Source organism: Bos indicus x Bos taurus, chromosome 1 (assembly GCF_003369695.1).
Source record: "Bos indicus x Bos taurus breed Angus x Brahman F1 hybrid chromosome 1, Bos_hybrid_MaternalHap_v2.0, whole genome shotgun sequence".
Classification (NCBI taxonomy): Eukaryota; Metazoa; Chordata; class Mammalia; order Artiodactyla; family Bovidae; genus Bos; species Bos indicus x Bos taurus.
The window spans coordinates 119,693,966-119,711,623 of record NC_040076.1 but is presented as its reverse complement, the minus strand read 5'-3'; positions in this window follow the sequence as shown (position 1 = coordinate 119,711,623).

Sequence of the window (17,658 nt, the reverse complement as noted above, 5' to 3'; positions counted from 1 at the left end):
CTTCTCTTCCAAGGGACAAGCGTCTTTCAATTTCATAGCTGCAGTCATTATCTGCAGTGATTTTAGAGCCCCCCAAAATAAAGTCTGTCACTGTTTCCCCATTTATTTACCATGAAGTGATGGGACCAGATGCCATGAACTTAGCTTTCTGAATGTTGAGTTTTAAGCCAACTTTTTCACTCTCCTCTTTCACTTTCATCAAGAGGCTCTTTAGTTCTTCTTCACTTTCTGCCATAAGGGTGGTGTCATCTGTATATCTGAGGTTATTGATATTTCTCCTGGAAATCTCGATTCCAACTTGTGCTTCATCCAGCCCAGTGTTTCTCATGAAGTACTCTGCATATAATTTAAATAAGCAGGGTATAAGTACTCTGCCTACAAGTTAAATAAGATAATAAACAGCCTTGATGTACTCCTTTCCCTGTTTGGAACCAGTCTGTTGTTCCATGTTCAGTTCTAACTGTTGCTTCTTGACCTGCATACAGATTTCTCAAAAAGCAAGTAAGGTGTCTGGCATTCCCATCTCTAAGCATTTTCCACAGTTTGTTGTGATCTATACAGTCAAAGGCTTTGGCATAGTCAATAAAGCAGAAATAGGTGCTTTTCTGGAACTCTTGCTTTTTCCATGATCCAATAGATGTTGACAATTTGATCTCTGATTCTTCTGCCTTTTCTAAATCCAGCTTGAACATCTGGAAGTTCACAGTTCACATACTGTTGAAGTCTGGCTTGGAGAATTTTGAGCTTCACTTTGCCAGCATCACTTTGCCAGTGAGATGAGTGCAATTGTGCAGTAGTTTGAGTATTCATTTACATTGTCTTTCTTTGGGATTGGAATGAAAACTGACCTTTTCAAGTCCTTTGGCCACTGCTGAGTTTTCCAACTTTGCTGGCATAGTGAGTGCAGTACTTGCACAGCATCATCTTTTAGGATTTGAAAAACTCAACTGGATTGCATCACCTCCACTAGCTTTGTTCATAATGATGCTTCCTAAGTCCCACTTGACTTCGCATCCCAGGATGTCTGGGTCTAGGTGAATGATCACACAATTGTGATTATCTGGGTCATGAAGATATTTTTTGTATAGTTCTTCTGTGTATTCTTACCACCTTTCTTAATAACTTCTTGCTTCTGTTAGGTCCATACCATTTCTGTCCTTTATTGTGTCCATCTTTGCATGAAATAGTCGCTTAGTATCTCTAATTTTTTTTTGAAAAGTCTTTAGTCTTTCCCATTCTATTGTTTTCCTCTATTTCTTTGCATTGATCACTGAGGAAGGCTTCCTTATCTCTCCTTGCTATTTTCTGGAACTCTGCATTCAAATGGGTATATCTTTCCTTTACTTTCCACTTCTCTTCTTTTCACAGCTGTTTGTAAGGCCTCCTCAGACAACCATTTTGTCTTTTTACATTTCTTTTTCTTGGCAATGGTCTTGATCACTGCCTCCCGTACAATGTCACCAACCTCTGTCCATAGTTCTTCAGGCACTCTCTCTATCAGATCTAATCCCTTGAATCTATTTGTCACTTCCACTGTGTACTTGTAAGGGATTTGATTTAGGTCATACCTGAATGGTCTAGTGGCTTTCCCTGTCTTCTTCAATTCAAATCTGAATTTGGCAATAAGGAGTTCATGATCTGAGCCATAGTTGGCTCCCAGCTATAGGTGCTTATGAGGAGATACCCCACGTCCAAGGGCAGAGAAGCCCCAGCAAGATGGTAAGTGTTGGAGCGGCAGGTTCATGGTGCTGGAGCGACTTTGAGGAGATACCCCACGTCAAAAGGCAGAGAAGAAGGCTCAGCATGATGGTAGGAGGGGTGAAGTTGCATTTAGAATCAAACCCCATAGCCACCAGAGATGCTCAGAGGGCTTAAACATACCTTGTGCACACCAGGACCCATAGATCCCAGAGACTGAGACAGAACTGTGTTTGAGTGTCTCCTGAGGAGGTATGGGTCAGCAGTGGACTGCCTCAGGGTCAGGGACTCTGGGGCAGTAGATCTGGGTATGGCATAAACCCTCTTGGGAGGGGGTCACCTTAATGAAGAGGTCACCATTAACCCCACCACAGGGTCACCAGAACTTACGCAGGACTGGGGAATAGACTCTTGGAGGGCACATACAGAACCTTGTGTGCACCATGACCCAGGATAAAGGAGAAGTGACCGCACAAGAGTCTGACCCAGACTTGCCCGTGAGTGTCCAGGAGTCTCCAATGAAGGTGTGGCTTAGCTGTGGCCTGCTGCAGGGTTGAGTGTAGCAGTGTGTGCATGGGATCTTTTGAAGGAGGTTGCCATTATCTTCATTACCTCTGCCATAGTTTGGCCTCAGGTCAAATAACAGGGAGGGAACACAGCCCTGCCCATCAACAGAAAATTAAAGATTTACTGAATCAGAAGAATCAAGATAGTGAAAATGAATATACTACCCAAAGCAATCTATAGATTCAATGCAATCCCTATCAAGCTACCAATGGTATTTTTCACGGAGCTAGAACAAATAATTTCACAATTTGTGTGGAAATACAAAAAACCTCGAATAGCCAAAGCAATCTTAAGAAAGAAAAATGGAACTGGAGGAATCAACCTGCCTGACTTCAGGCTCTACTACAAAGCCACAGTCATCAAGACAGTATGGTACTGGCACAAAGACAGAAATATAGATCAATGGAACAAAATAGAAAGCCCAGAGATAAATCCACACACCTATGGACACCTTATCTTTGACAAAGGAGGCAAAAATATACAATAGAGAAAAGACAATCTCTTTAACAAGTGGTGCTGGGAAAACTGGTCAACCACTTGTGAAAGAATGAAACTACAACACTTTCTAACACCATACACAAAAATAAACTCAAAATGGATTAAAGATCTAAATGTAAGACCAGAAACTATAAAACTCTTAGAGGAGAACATAGGCAAAACACTCTCCGACATAAATCACAGCAGGATCCTCTATGACCCACCTCCCAGAATATTGGAAATAAAAGCAAAAATAAACAAATGGGACCTAATTAAAATTAAAAGCTTATGCACAACAAAGGAAACTATAAGCAAGGTGAAAAGACAGCCTTCAGAATGGGAGAAAATAATAGCAAATGAAGCAACTGACAAAGAACTAATCTCAAAAATATACAAGCAACTTCTGCAGCTCAATTCCAGAAAAATAAATGATCAAAAAATAGGCCAAAGAACTAAACAGACATTTCTCCCAAGAAGACATACAGATGGCTAACAAACACATGAAAAGATGTTCAACATCACTTATTATCAGAGAAATGCAAATCAAAACCACAATGAGGTACCATTTCACGCCAGTCAGAATGGCTGCGATCCAAAAGTCTACAAGCAATAAATGCTGGAGAAGGTGTGGAGAAAAGGGAACCCTCTTACACTGTTGGTGGGAATGCAAACTAGTACAGTCACTATGGAGAACAGTGTGGAGATTCCTTAAAAAAAACTGGAAATAGAACTGCCTTATGACCCAGGAATCCCACTGCTGGGCATACAAACAGAGAAAACCAGAATTGAAAGAAGCATGTGTACCCCAATGTTCATCGCAGCACTGTTTATAATAGCCAGGACATGGAAGCAACTTAGATGTCTATCAGTAGATGAATGGATAAGAAAGCAGTGGTACATATACACAATGGAGTATTACTCAGCCATTAAAAAGAATACATTTGAATCAGTTCTAATGAGGTGGATGAAACTGGAGCCTATTATACAGAGTGAAGTAAGCCAGAAAGAAAAACACCAATACAGTATACTAACGCATATATATGGAATTTAGAAAGATGGTAACGATAACCCTGTATGCGAGACAGCAAAAGAGAAATAGATGTATAGAACAGTCTTTTGGACCCTTTGGGAGAGGGAGAAGGTGAGATGATTTGGGAGAATGGCATTGAAACATGTATAATATCATGTAAGAAATGAATCGCCAGTCCAGGTTCGATGCAGGATACAGGATGCTTGGGTCTGGTGCCCTGGGATGACCCAGAGGGATGGTATGGGGAGGGAGTTGAGAGGGGAGTTCAGGATGGGGAACACATATACACCCGTGGTGGATTCATGTTGATGTATGGCAAAACCAATACAATATTGCAAAGTAATTAGCCTCCAGTTAAAATAAATAAATTTAAATTAAAAAATAAATAAATAGAAGTGTTTCAGTGAAGCATATTAAATTTATTTTCTAACTCATAAGAAAAGTTTTTATTATTTTACCATTAAATATAATTTTTCTGTAAGTTTTGGAGATATTTTTCTCAGATTAAAGATGTTTCTTCATGCCCCTTCCCATCAGAAAAAGACCCAGTTTCCCCCTCAGTCAGTCTCTCCCAAAAGGAAGCTTCCATAAGCCTCTTATCCTTTTCCATCAGAGGGCAAACAGACTGAAAACCACAATCACAGAAAACTAACCAACTTGATCACATGGACCACAGTCTTGTATAACTCAATGAAACTATGAGCCATGCCGTGTAGGGCCACCCAAGACAGAAGGGTCATGATGGAGAGTTCTGACAAAATGTAGTCCACTGGGGAACAGAATGGCAAACCACTTCAGTATTCTTGCCTTGAGAACCCCATGAACAGTATGAAAAGGCAAAAAGATAGGACACTGAAAGAGGAACTCCCCAGGTCAGTAGGTGACCAATATGTTTCTAGAGATCAGTGGAGAAATAATTTTGGAAAGAATGAAGAGACAGAGCCAAAGCAAAAACAGCACGCGGTTGTGGATGTGACTCGTAGTGGAAGTAAAGGCCAATGCTGTAAAGAGCAATACTGCATAGGAACCTGGAATGTTAGGTCCATGAATCAAGGCAAACTGGAAGTGGTCAAACAGGAGGTGGCAAGAGTGAATATCGATGTTTTAGGAATCAGTGAACTAAAATGGACTGGAATGGGTGAATTTAACTCAGATGACCATTATATCTACTACTGTGGGCAAGAATCCCTCAGAAGAAATGGAGTAGCCATTATAGTCAACAAATGCAATACTTGGAAGCAATCTCAAAAATGATAGAATGATCTCTGTTCGTTTCCAAGGCAAACCATTCAATATCACAGAAATCCAAGTCTATGCCTCGACCAGTAATGCTGAAGAAGCTGAAGTTGAATGGGTCTATGAAGACCTAAAAGATGTTCTAGAACTAACACCCAAAAAAGATGTCCTTTTCATTTTAGGATACTGGAATGCAAATGTAGGAAGTCAAGAGATACCTGGAGTAACAGGAAGATTTGGCCTTGGAGTACAAAACGAAGCAGGGCAAAGCCTAATAGAGTTTTTCTAAGAGAACGCATTGGTCATAGCAAACACCCTCTTCCAACAATACAAGAGAAGACTCTACACATGGACATCACCAGATGATCAATACTGAAATCAGATTGATTATATTCTTTGCAGCCAAAGATAGAGTCAGCAAAACAAGACTGGGAGCTGACTGTGGCTCAGATCATGAACTCCTTATTGCCAAATTTAGACTTAAATTGAAGAAAGTAGGGAAAACCACTAGACCATTCAGGTATGACCTCAATCAAATATTTTATTACCTTCATGTATATTTTAATAACTTGATAACTTTTAAAAACTGGTTTTCCTTTTTCTTATTCTGTAAGGATATTGTATAGATGGAAAGAATTGACATTTTATTAAAGTGTAGGAAGTGATAGTTTTCTTTAAGAAGAGTTCTTTCAAACGTTTTGGTTAATTTTTTTCTCCAACAGTACTTAGATCATTTGGATTTTATTCACCATTTTCCAGCAACTTTCCAAAAAGTAGACCTTAATTGAAAACAACAACAACAACAACAACAAAACCACACACACTAACAAAATCATGTAGGGCCATAACATAGAGGTAGCACTAAGTGGGGAGTTGGATAAATGATTTGCGCCCTCCCCACATCATAATCTTTATCATTCTCTCACAAACAAGCATACTCTGTGAGTAAAACAGTGTGTTTTCCTGGCAAACACAGCTTCCAGATAAGACCCCTTAGCTCTAACTGAAGCAAAATAAGACTAAAAATATGAAAGATATTATCTTTAAGGATTGTTGTGATATGATTACCTAAGCCCATATCTAAAATGAATATAATCATTGAAAATATATTTAATAGATTTGAACTAAGTGCTAATGAAAAATATTTTAGTTTAAGGAAAACAAAGTGCTTTTTTTTTTTCTCCATAGAGTAAATTCTAAAGGGATTAATTTCTAAAGTTTTGAGTCTTTGGTCTTCAAAGTAATATACATTCTACATATTATATTAAGTGGAAAACATATCTATTATCAACTGTAATCAGGCTTTTAAGGAAAGTAATGCATATTAGAAATACATTGTGCTTGTTACATTTTATTATGTTGATTTCTCACATTTTCCCTGGGAGTTATTTGTGTTTTTTTTTCACATTTACAGAGGAAGAATGAAAGATAAATTATCTTGCTAGGAGTACACAGTTAAAATTAAAGATTTCCTAGTTCAGATTTGGGGACTTCCCCAGTGGCAATAGTAGTAAAGTATCTGCCTGCCAATGCAGGAGACTTAAGAGATGTGGGCTTGATCCCTGGGTCAGGAAGATCCCCTGGGGAAGAAAAAGGTAACCCACTCAAGTATTCTTGCCTAGGAAATTTTATGGACAGAGGAATCTGGAAGACTATAGTCCATAGGGTTGCAAAGAGTTGGACACGACTGAGCATGCACGCATTTCAGATTTGAACTTGCATGAATCTAACTTCCTGAGTAACTGGAGGTACTGTTATATGCCTCACATGGTCCTGTGTGAACAGCAAAGACCCCTACAACATAACCTCTGCCCTCAGTACACATTCACATTTTAAGGAGACAAAGCATTAAATGCAAAATATTAGTGCAATATTAAGTACAAAAAAACCAAATTTTAAATTTTTTGCACTTAATTAAAACATTAAGTGCAAAATCTCTTAATGGTATACTGCATGAATCTGCTATCACTGAAATGGAAATCTACAGGAATTAGGGATGAGTGTGATCAACAACAGGTGAAGACATTTTCTTGAAGGAGGTGAGATTTTAGGCAAGCTTTGGGAAAAAACTGTAAATAGACAGAAGATACCAAGTGGATATTATTGGTCAACTTAATCCCCACATTTTGGTTGAGGAACTTCCAAAAAGAGTTCTGAATGATGGCATTTAAGCAAAACTCAGTTGTGTGATTTCTAGGAAACCCATTGTCATCTTCACACCCCTGTTTTTCTTCTTCTTGCTGGAATTCAGATGTGATGACTGAAGCTGCAAAGAACATCTAATGCCTTGGGGTTAATTCATTGAGCTGTTCAACTAGCACTAGTAACTGCTCATCAGAGGCTTCTTGCTGTATAACAAAAACAAACTCATATTTGTTTAAGGCTCCATATTTGGGCCATCTATTACTTCTTGCACAAACATTTGTAATAGATATGGAGTGGTATACATTATCTCAGGTAAGAGAAATACCACTGAAAATGCACTCATCTTAGGCATAAAAAGCTTAAACTTCCAAGACTGATAGTAGTTAAATATAACTTAGTTTGATTCCAAATGTAATCTTTGGCTAATAATCCTGATGAGTTCCCTGAGAGAAGCAGGCTTGTTTCTTTTAAGGTCTCATGTATTAATCTTCTCCATAAAGTTGGTATCTGAGATCATCTGCTGAATATAGGGTGGAATAAAGACTGTGAGATTGTGTGAAGTCATGAATAATTTCTATTTGGAATGTTAAATGGAATCCCCTGACCCATCCATGAAATGAAATAAAACCTGGGTAAGCAACCATGGAGGTCGGTTGGAAGTGTGTGATTTTTTATTTCTGCTGCATTTAGAAGGGATAGATGACAGTATTAAAATTAGTTTTATATAAGATATGAAAGAAAAACCTGATCTGGGCTTTCCAGTTTAAGGGGTTGATGATATTAATACCTCTGACTAAAATGAAGCTATTTGAAAGGACTACTTGTCTTGGAGGGAGAGAGATAATTTCCCTGTTGGATATATATGTATCTGTATACCCCTTATGTGGCCTATGTAAGCTGCTAAGAACAGACACAGGGACAAAGGCAGTGGGTTATGAATAGAGTTTGACGTTTAGAAGTAATCAGAAAAAAAATAAATAAAAGCTGTTACAGTGGTTGATTTAATAAACCTGCTAAACCAAAATTGCAGGTATCAACAACAGATGTGTAAGCTTTCATAAGGCTAAAACAGCAGTGTAAGGAATGAATAATGTTGGATAGGGATAGAGTAACAAACTTGTGGTTACCGAAGTGGAAAGATGGAGAGGGGTAAACTAGGAAGTTTTATCTTATATAAAATAGATAATCAAGAAGGACCTACTATATAGCACAGGAAACTCTACTCAGCCCTTTTCAGTAACCTATATGGGAAAAGAATCTGAAAAAGAACTGTGCTGTGCGAATTCATTTCAGTCATGCCCGACTCTATGTGATTCCAGGTAAGAATATTGGAATGGTCTGCCATTTCCTTCTCCAGGGGATCTTTCCGACGTATGGATCAAGCTTGTGTCTTAAGTCTCCTGCATTGGCAGGTGGGTTCTTAACTACTAGTGCCACCTGGGAAGCCCCGAAAGAAAGGGTACACGTATGTGTATAACTGAGTCACATTGCTGTATACCTGAAACTAACAGAACATTGTGAATCAACTATAGCATAGTGTTAGTCACTCAGTCGTGTCCAACTCTTTGGGACCCCATGGATGGTAGCCTGCCAAGCTCCTCTGTCCATGGAATTCTCCAGGCAAGAACACTGGAGTGAGTAGCCATTCCCTTTTCCAGGGGATCTTCCCAACCCAGGGATCAAACCTGGGTCTCCTGAATTGTAGGCAAGTTCTTTACCATCTGAGCCATCAGGAAAGCTCAAAAACCTAACATAAAATTAAGGGAAAGGCAGCAGTGTAAGAAATGAGCACCATGAAAGGAGATAAAGGAACAGTCAGGAAGGTGAAATGTCAAGAAAGCCAAGGGATACAGGTTGGAAACTCAGAAAAGCAACACAGTCAAAAGTAGAGCTAGATTTCAGGAAAGATTCTGGTGTTAGAAGGCTTTGTCAACCTGCAGCAGAGCAGAGTTCTGGTTGTGTTGTAGGTGGTCAAGAACCTTCATTTCATGGACTTCCTTGGAGGTCCAGTGACTAAGACCCCATGCTCCCAATGCCTGGGGCCCAGGTTCAATCCCTGGTTAGGGAACTAGATCTCATACTGAGAGAGTCAATTCCTAGGCAGGTTGATAAGAAGTCTGGGGGCCCCGAGGAGGTAAGGGGGTCTGGGGCTCTTGAGGAGGAGATAGGGGTCTGGAATTCTCAAGGAGGAGGAAAGGACAAACGTCTTTTTATTTATTTATTTTTTTCTCTACATTACTTAGTCACGTAAAACTTTTTTGTTTGTTTCTTTTTTATTTTAAGCCTGGAACTGATGATTACACAATAAACAACTCAGTTTAAACTCAGTACTAGGGTTATATAACAACAACGTATCCTGCTTGAGAACAGGATTATCAAAAATGCAAGAGAGTTCCAGAAAAACATCTGTTTCTGCTTTATTGACTATGCCCAAGCCTTCAACTGTGCGGATCACAATAAACTGTGGAAAATTCTGAAAGTGATGGGAATACCAGACCACCTGACTGGCCTCTTGAGAAACCTGTATGCAGGTCAGAAAGCAACAGTTAGAACTGGACATGGAACAACAGACTGGTTCCAAATAGGACAAGGAGTATGTCAAGGCTGTATATTGTCACCCTGCTTATTTAACTTATATGCAGAGTACATCATGAGAAATGCTGGGCTGGAGGAAGCACAAGCTGGAATCAAGATTGCCGGGAGAAATATCAATAACCTCAGATATGCAGATGACACCACCCTTATGGCAGAAAGTGAAGAGGAACTAAAAAGCCTCTTGATGAAAGTGAAAGAGGAGAGTGAAAAAGTTGGCTTAAAGCTCAACATTCAGAAAACTAAGATCATGGCATCTGTTTCCATCAGTTCATGGGAAATAGAGAAACGGTGGAAACAGTGTCAGACTTTATTTTTTTGGGCTCCAAAATCACTGCAGATGGTGATTGCAGCCACGAAATTAAAAGATGCTTACTCCTTGGAAGGAAAGTTATGACCAACCTAGATAGCATATTCAAAAGCAGAGACATTACTTTGCCAACAAAGGTTCATCTAGTCAAGGCTATGGTTTTTCCAGTGGTCATGTATGGATGTGAGAGTTGGACTGCGAAGAAAGCTGAGTGCTGAAGAATTGATGCTTTTGAACTGTGGTGTTGGAGAAGACTCTTGAGAGTCCCTTGGACTGCAAGGAGATCCAACCAGTCCATTCTAAAGGAGATCAGTCCTGGGTGTTCTTTGGAAGGACTGATGCTAAAGCTGAAACTCCAGTACTTTGGCCACCTCATGTGAAGAGATGACTCATTGGAAAAGACTCTGATGCTAGGAGGGATTGGGGGCAGGAGGAGAAGCGGATGACAGAGGATGAGATGGCTGGATGGCATCACCGACTGGATGGATGTGAGTTTGAGTGAACTTCGGGAGTTGGTGATGGATAGGGAGGCCTGGCGTGCTGCAGTCCATGGGGTCGCAAAGAGTTGGACATGACTGAGCGACTGAACTGAACTGAACTGAACTGAGAACAGTTTCTCCTTCCTGAAAACCTTCTGATTAGTTATGATATCTTAGAATGTATGTTTTGGGAGTGGGTCTGGTAAGATCTTTCTATTGCTATATTCTAATCTTGTTACCATAAAATGTAAATTGTGGGAGTGGATCTGGTAAAAATTTTACAAACTTGAGACATTCTTTTGATTTATTGTAATAGCTAATTTAAAAAGTGTATAACTACTTTGCTTAGACTAGCGAGGGGGAAATTCTCTGTCCCTGTTCTGATGTCTAAGTCAGAAGCTTTCTCTGTCCCTTTTCATACTTTAATAAAACTCTGCTACACAAAAGCTCTTGAGTGATCAAGCCTCGTCCCTGGTCCTGAAGCTCAATCTTGTTCAGAGATCAAGAATCTGACACCATTCACCATAAGCTATCAATATATCACAATTAAGTGTTCATATGCCCCAAAAAAGATCTGGTATGCTACAACTAAGACCTGGGGCAGTCAAATAAAATAAATAAGTATTTTAAAAACTAGTCTGCATTCCAAGAGTGGGAGAATGAATGGAAGGAGAGAAAATAGATAATGTCTGCCCAATAGACCCCATTCCAAAAAGAGCTTGTGCAGGATTGACATGCAGTTTCAGGAAGATGGAAGAGGTTTAATCTTGTCACGGCAGCTGTTGGAAGATGCAGATTCTGGAAGCATCAACCCCATTTGACTTAACAGTTTGATGTAATATCTTTAAAGTCCTTTGCTTGTTTCGCATAATTGCTTTTGAACTTTGTAAAAATTTGCGTGAATATTTTTGAGTTGTATAAAGATTATAAAAAATTATTTTCTTCACTTTATAATAATTGACTTGAATTACAAGGCACAATTAAGGTGCAGAAAGTTGGAAATATTCAGCTCTTAATGAAAAAGTTTCTTCTTACCTTTATGATCAAACAAAAGTTTTTACAATATATTTAGACAGAAAAATGTCTTTTGTTCATGGAAAAACTTTAAGTGTATTTTTACACTTATGTTTTTGTATCCAGCTTTATGAAATACAATTATTCATCACCATCTACATTCTAATCATTATTGTATGGCATCAGAAAGCTACAAAACCACATCGTATTACCATGGCACCATACAAAATTGCCTTTATACAATTATATACAATAATTTGATTTTCAAATAATGCCACTACTTTCATTTAGTATCTATCTAAAAATTAGTCATGAACAAAATAACTATATTAAATATTAAAATGAAGACAATAAAATGACTGAAAAAATTATCCCATGCCTTATGAAATTATTTTTTATTTAAGGTTCATATGATTAATTCTTCTTAAGAGGTCCATGCTAAGAACGCTGATAAAGAAAGTAGCAAAACTATTAAAACAGTGTATGCTGTGTGTTTTAGTTCTGATAAACAACCAAAAACGGAACACACAATCCCTTTTTGTCTAATGGCAGTTCTATAAACCACCACATGGGCTTCCCAGGTGGCGTAGTAATAAAAGAATCCGCCTGCCAGGGCAGGAGATGCAGGAGACACGGTTCAAACCTTGGGTCGGGAAGACACTCTGGAGTAGGGAATGGCAGTCTCCTCCAGTCTTCTCATCTGGAAAATTCCATGGACAGAGGAGCCTAGCAGTTTACAATCCATGGGGCCACAGAGAGTCAGACATGACTGAGCATGCACACATAAACCATCACATTCCCTGTTTCCCCCCGGTTATCAAGAAGTTCAGTTGAAATTTTTTGAAACAATCTCCTACAGATTATCTTTCTTTTTTCATAATTATTTCTCTATTCTGGTTTTACTACTTGGATTTTCTATTCATTCTCACACTATTGGTTTTCCAGTCTATTGAGTGTCTTCTTTAATATCACCAATTTTCTTATAACCTATTTGGAAAGGGGCAGACATAAATGGTAAATACGGAATTATTGTCAAATCACACCCAAGTTCAATAAACAAATGCATTTTAGGAAAAATATTAAGATATATTTTTAAAGAATTAATTAGCATTAAATTAAAGTTACAGATTTAAATGCCATTGCTATTTAAATTAATTCAGCTGAATTTTGAAATCAGCTTTATTAATGAAACTTACATTGCTATTAAAAATAATCTAGAGACAAAAAGAGGACAATAGAATAGACTATAAATTAGAAATGATCTTAATAGTATAGGGCATGAAATGAAAATAGTGAGTGAAAGTCACTCAGTCATGTCTGACTCTTTGCAACAGCATGGACTATACAGTCCTGGAATTCTCCAGGCCAGAGTACTGGAGTGGGTAGCCTTTCCCTTTTCCAGGGGATTTTTCCAACCCAGGGATCAAACCCAGGTCTCCCACATTGCAGGTGGATTCTTTACCAGATGAGCCACAAAGGAAGCCCAAGAATCCTGGAGTGGATAGCCTATGCCTTCTCCAGCAGATCTTCCTGACCCAGGAATAGAACCAGGGTCTCCTGCCTGGCAAGCAGATTCTTTACCAACTGAGCTATAAGGGAAGCCCTAAAAAGTGAGTGTGAAAGTCATTCAGTCGTGTCGGACTCTTTACAACCCCATGGACTACACAGTCCTGGAATTCTCCAGGCCAGAATACTGGAGCGGGTAGCCTTTCCCTTCTCCACAGGATCTTCCCAACCCAGAGATCAAACCCAGGTCTCCTGCATTGCAGGCAAATTCTTCACCAGCTGAGCCACAAGGGAGGCCAAAGAATACTGGGGTGTTAGCCTTTCCCTTCTCCAGTGGATCTTCCTGACCCAGGAATCGAACCAGGGTCTCCTGCATTGCAGGCAGATTCTTTGACAATTGAGCTATCAGGGAAGCTCAAGGTGAAAATAAGTATAATCTATTAAGGGTAGTAGTAATTTTCCTCCTCAGGGAGACTGGAGATCTACTTCTTACTCTGATCATTCCATTCACAAGTTATCTGATTTTTACTGAGTCTTGACATTTTGAGATTTCAGTTTTTTTATATCTGTTAAAATGAATAAATTTGACTTACTGGTGAGGTTCCTTCCAACTCTAAAATTCCTTTCCAGGAATGTTTTTTAAAGTCTTGATAGATGTGCAACTTATTTTTGTTTTGCTTTATTTTGATTTACTAGTATAATAATGGGTTAGGATAAGCAAAAATATTGCATAAAAGCCACATAGAAAAAAAGAAAGAAAAGGAGATATGTCTGCTGCTCCAGAATTTCTTTTGAAAGAATATGCATTGCACACTTTAGTAAACTTACTTTGAAATGTTTTACTTCCAGAAGTTTGTGAAATTGTAAACAACACTAAACAGTACTTAAAACCAGTTACATTTGCCATAAAAGATAGAGACTGAGAATCTTTTCAGAACATTTATGAATTTTGGTATCCTACAAAGTTATATTTGGTTTGCTGGGTTCTCTGTATAATGTGTTCTATGCACACTATCTTTCAGAATTTCAACACATTTACCCAACTGAGAATCTGGAAAACATAGTTCAGTCAAAATGAAAACTCCATATTTTAACATCATTCTTCACTTTTTCTCTGAGTTTCCGGAAAGGTTTGATTCGAATCTGATTTGGGAGTGAGTTTACTTGATTGCCTTTTCTAAAACCAGCTTGAACAGGCAATCAAGTAAACTCACTCCCAAATCAGATTCGAATCAAACCTTTTTGGAAACTCAGAGAAAAAGTGAATTGCCAACATCCGCTGGATCATCAAAAAAGCAAGAGAGTTCCAGGAAAAGATCTTTTTCTGCTTTATTGACTATGCCAAAGCCTTTGACTGTGTGGATTACAATAAACTGTGGAAAATTCTGAAAGTGATGGGAATGCCAGATGACCTGACTGGCCTCTTGAGAAACCTACATGCAGGTCAGGAAGCAACAGTGAAAACTGGACATAGAACAACAGACTGGTTCCAAATAGGAAAAGGAGTACATCAAGGCTGTATATTGTCACCCTGCTTATTTAACTTCTATGCAGTGTACATCATGAGAAACACTGAGCTGGAAGAAGCACAAGCTGGAATCAAGATTGCCGGGAGAAATATCAATCACCTCAGATATGCAGATGACACCACCCTTATGGCAGAAAGTGAAGAGGAACTAAAAAGCCTCTTGATGAAAGTGAAAGAGGAGAGTGAAAAGGTCGGTTTAAAGCTCAACATTCAGAAAACTAAGATCATGGCATCTGGTCCCATCAGTTCATGGGAAGTAGATGGGGAAACAGTGGAAACAGTGTCAGACTTTATTTTGGGGGCTCCAAAATCACTGCAGATGGTGATTGCAGGCATGAGTTTAAAAGACGCTTACTCCTTGGAAGGAAAGTTATGACCAACCTAGACAGCATATTGAAAAGCAGAGACATTACTTTGCCAACAAAGGTCCGTCTAGTCAAGGCTATGGTTTTTCCAGTGGTCATGTATGGATATGAGAGTTGGACTGTGAAGAAAGCTGAATGCTGAAGAATTGATGGTTTTGAACTGTGGTGTTGAAGAAGACTCTTGAGAGTCCCTTGGACTGCAAGGAAATCCAACCAGTCCATTCTAAAGGAGATCAGTCCTGAGTGTTTATTGGAAAGACTGATATTGAAGGTGAAACTCCAATACTTTGGCCACCTCATGTGAATAGTTGACTCATTGGAAAAGACCCTGATGCTGGGAGTGATTAGGGGCAGGAGGAGAAGGGGATGACAGAGGATGAGATGGCTCAATGGCATCACTGACTCAATGGACATGAGTTTGAGTGAACTCCAGGAGCTGTTGATGGACAGGGAGCCCTGGCGTGCTGCAATTCATGGGGTGGCAAAGAGTCGGACACAACTGAGCGACTAAACTGAACTGAACTGAACTTACTTGATTGTTCATCTCCATTTCAGATTGATGGCTGGAGGGCATTCAACAACCACCGACCCAGGGCAGAATTGCCTATAGTGAAACCACAGTGGAGGGAAAGCCAAGGACACTGGGAAACCAAGGACACATCAGCAAAATGGAAATTTTACTGATGGTTTCTTACTTATGCATGGATTGATTTCTTGTTTATGTCCTTTTTCAAGTGTTTCAGTTTTTTTTTTTTAACTGTTGTGTTTTATAAGCTTTGTATTCATCGAGAATTGATTTACCCACCTCTGGTGGAGTGGAGTCCAAGCAAGAAATATCATTTTGGCTGATTTACTAAGCTGCTAAAAATCTATTTTTTACACTAATCTCTCTGACACCAACAGACTATGAGATCTTTCCTTAATATTAATGTATATTTTAATTACAAATTCTCAGTTAATATACATATATATTTGCTATCTTTTAACCTACTGACATATTTGTTGAGAAGCATATGAGTGTTCAGTGGGAGAAGAAAGTCATTACTTAACACTAACATAGATGATTAGGCCAGTTATTGAATAATTGACTCAGTTTCCACAGCTGTATAATTGATAGTCTCCAAATATTAAAGTAATTTTGTAACAGCTATCCAAAAGCTCCTCCTTCTTTTTTTGGGAAAAAGACTTATTGCCCCCAGCATCCCAGAGGTGATTAATAGAGTTAACAAAGCCAATGTTGGTTCTTTGAGAAAGCAAAGAAAAAAATGGAAAAACCTGTAGCTGGACTAAGGAAAAAAGATAGAAGGTGCAAATAATTAAAATCAGAAAAGCAAGTGGAGACTTTATTAACAATCTTACAGAAAGTAAAAGTGTATTAAGAGAATAGTGAATGATTGTATACCAACAAACTTACTAATCTAGATTAAATGGACTAATTTCTAGAAGCACAGTATTTACAAAACTGACTCAATAAGAAATAGAGGAGCTTCCCTGGTGGTCCAGTGGTTAAGACTCTGCCTGCCAATGCAGGGGATATGGGTTTAATCCCTGCTGGGGAGATCCCACAGGCTGAAGGGCAACGAAGCTGGTGTGCCACAACTACTGAGTCCATGTGCCCTAGCCCTCATGCTCCACAAGAGAAGCCTGGGCAATGAGATGCCAGTGCACTGCAGCTAGAGAGTAGCCCTCCTTCTCTGCAACCAGGGAAAGACTGTGTGCAGTAATGAAGATCCAGTGCAGTCAAAAATAAAATAAATAAATCTTTTTTTTTTTTAAAGAAGAAATAGAAAATCTCAACAGACATAAAGCAAGTAAAGAGATGGATGCAGTAATCAAAACCCTCCAAGAGAAAAGTTCAAGACCAGATGACTTCACCGGTGAATTCCATCAAATATTTAAAGAAGAATTAATAAAATTCTCAAGCTCTTCCAAACAAACAAAAAAAAAAAGGATACTTGCTAACACATTCTTGAGGTCAACTTACTTTGACCCAAAGATAAAGAAACCACAAGGAAAGGAAACTGCATAGGAATATCCCTGTGCATATTATACAAAAAATTATCAACAGAATACAAGCAAATCAAATTCAACAGCTTACTAAAAGGATTACACACAAAGTGGGACTTATCCCAGGGATATAAGAATGGTTCAACATAAGAAAATAAAATAATAAAATAATGTAGTCCATAATATACTTAAAAAAATTAAAAACTCACATGATCATCTCAATTTACATAGAAAATCATTGCATAACTGGGTATATGCTTGTACTGCAGTATGCTAAGACTTTCAGGAATTCCATCAGTTTATCCAGAGATAACTTTATTTTTTCTAGCACACTGTTGTTTTTAAGTTGCTCAGTCGTGTCCAATTCTGTGACTCCACGGACTGCAGCATGCCAGAATCCCCTGTCCTTCACCGTTGCCTGGAGCTTGCTCAAACTCATGTCCATTGACTTGGAGATGCCATCCAACCATTTCATCCTCTGTCATCCCCCTCTCATCCTGCCTTCAATCATTCCCAGCACCAGGGTCTTTTTCTAATGCCAAGAGTCAGCTCTTCACATCAGGTGGCCAATGTATTGGAGCTTCAGCTTTACCATCAGTCCTTCCAATGAATATTCAGGGTTGATTTCCTTTCGGATTGACTGGTCTGATCTCCTTGCAGTCCAAGGGACTCTCAAGAGTCTTCTCCAACACCACAGTTAAAAA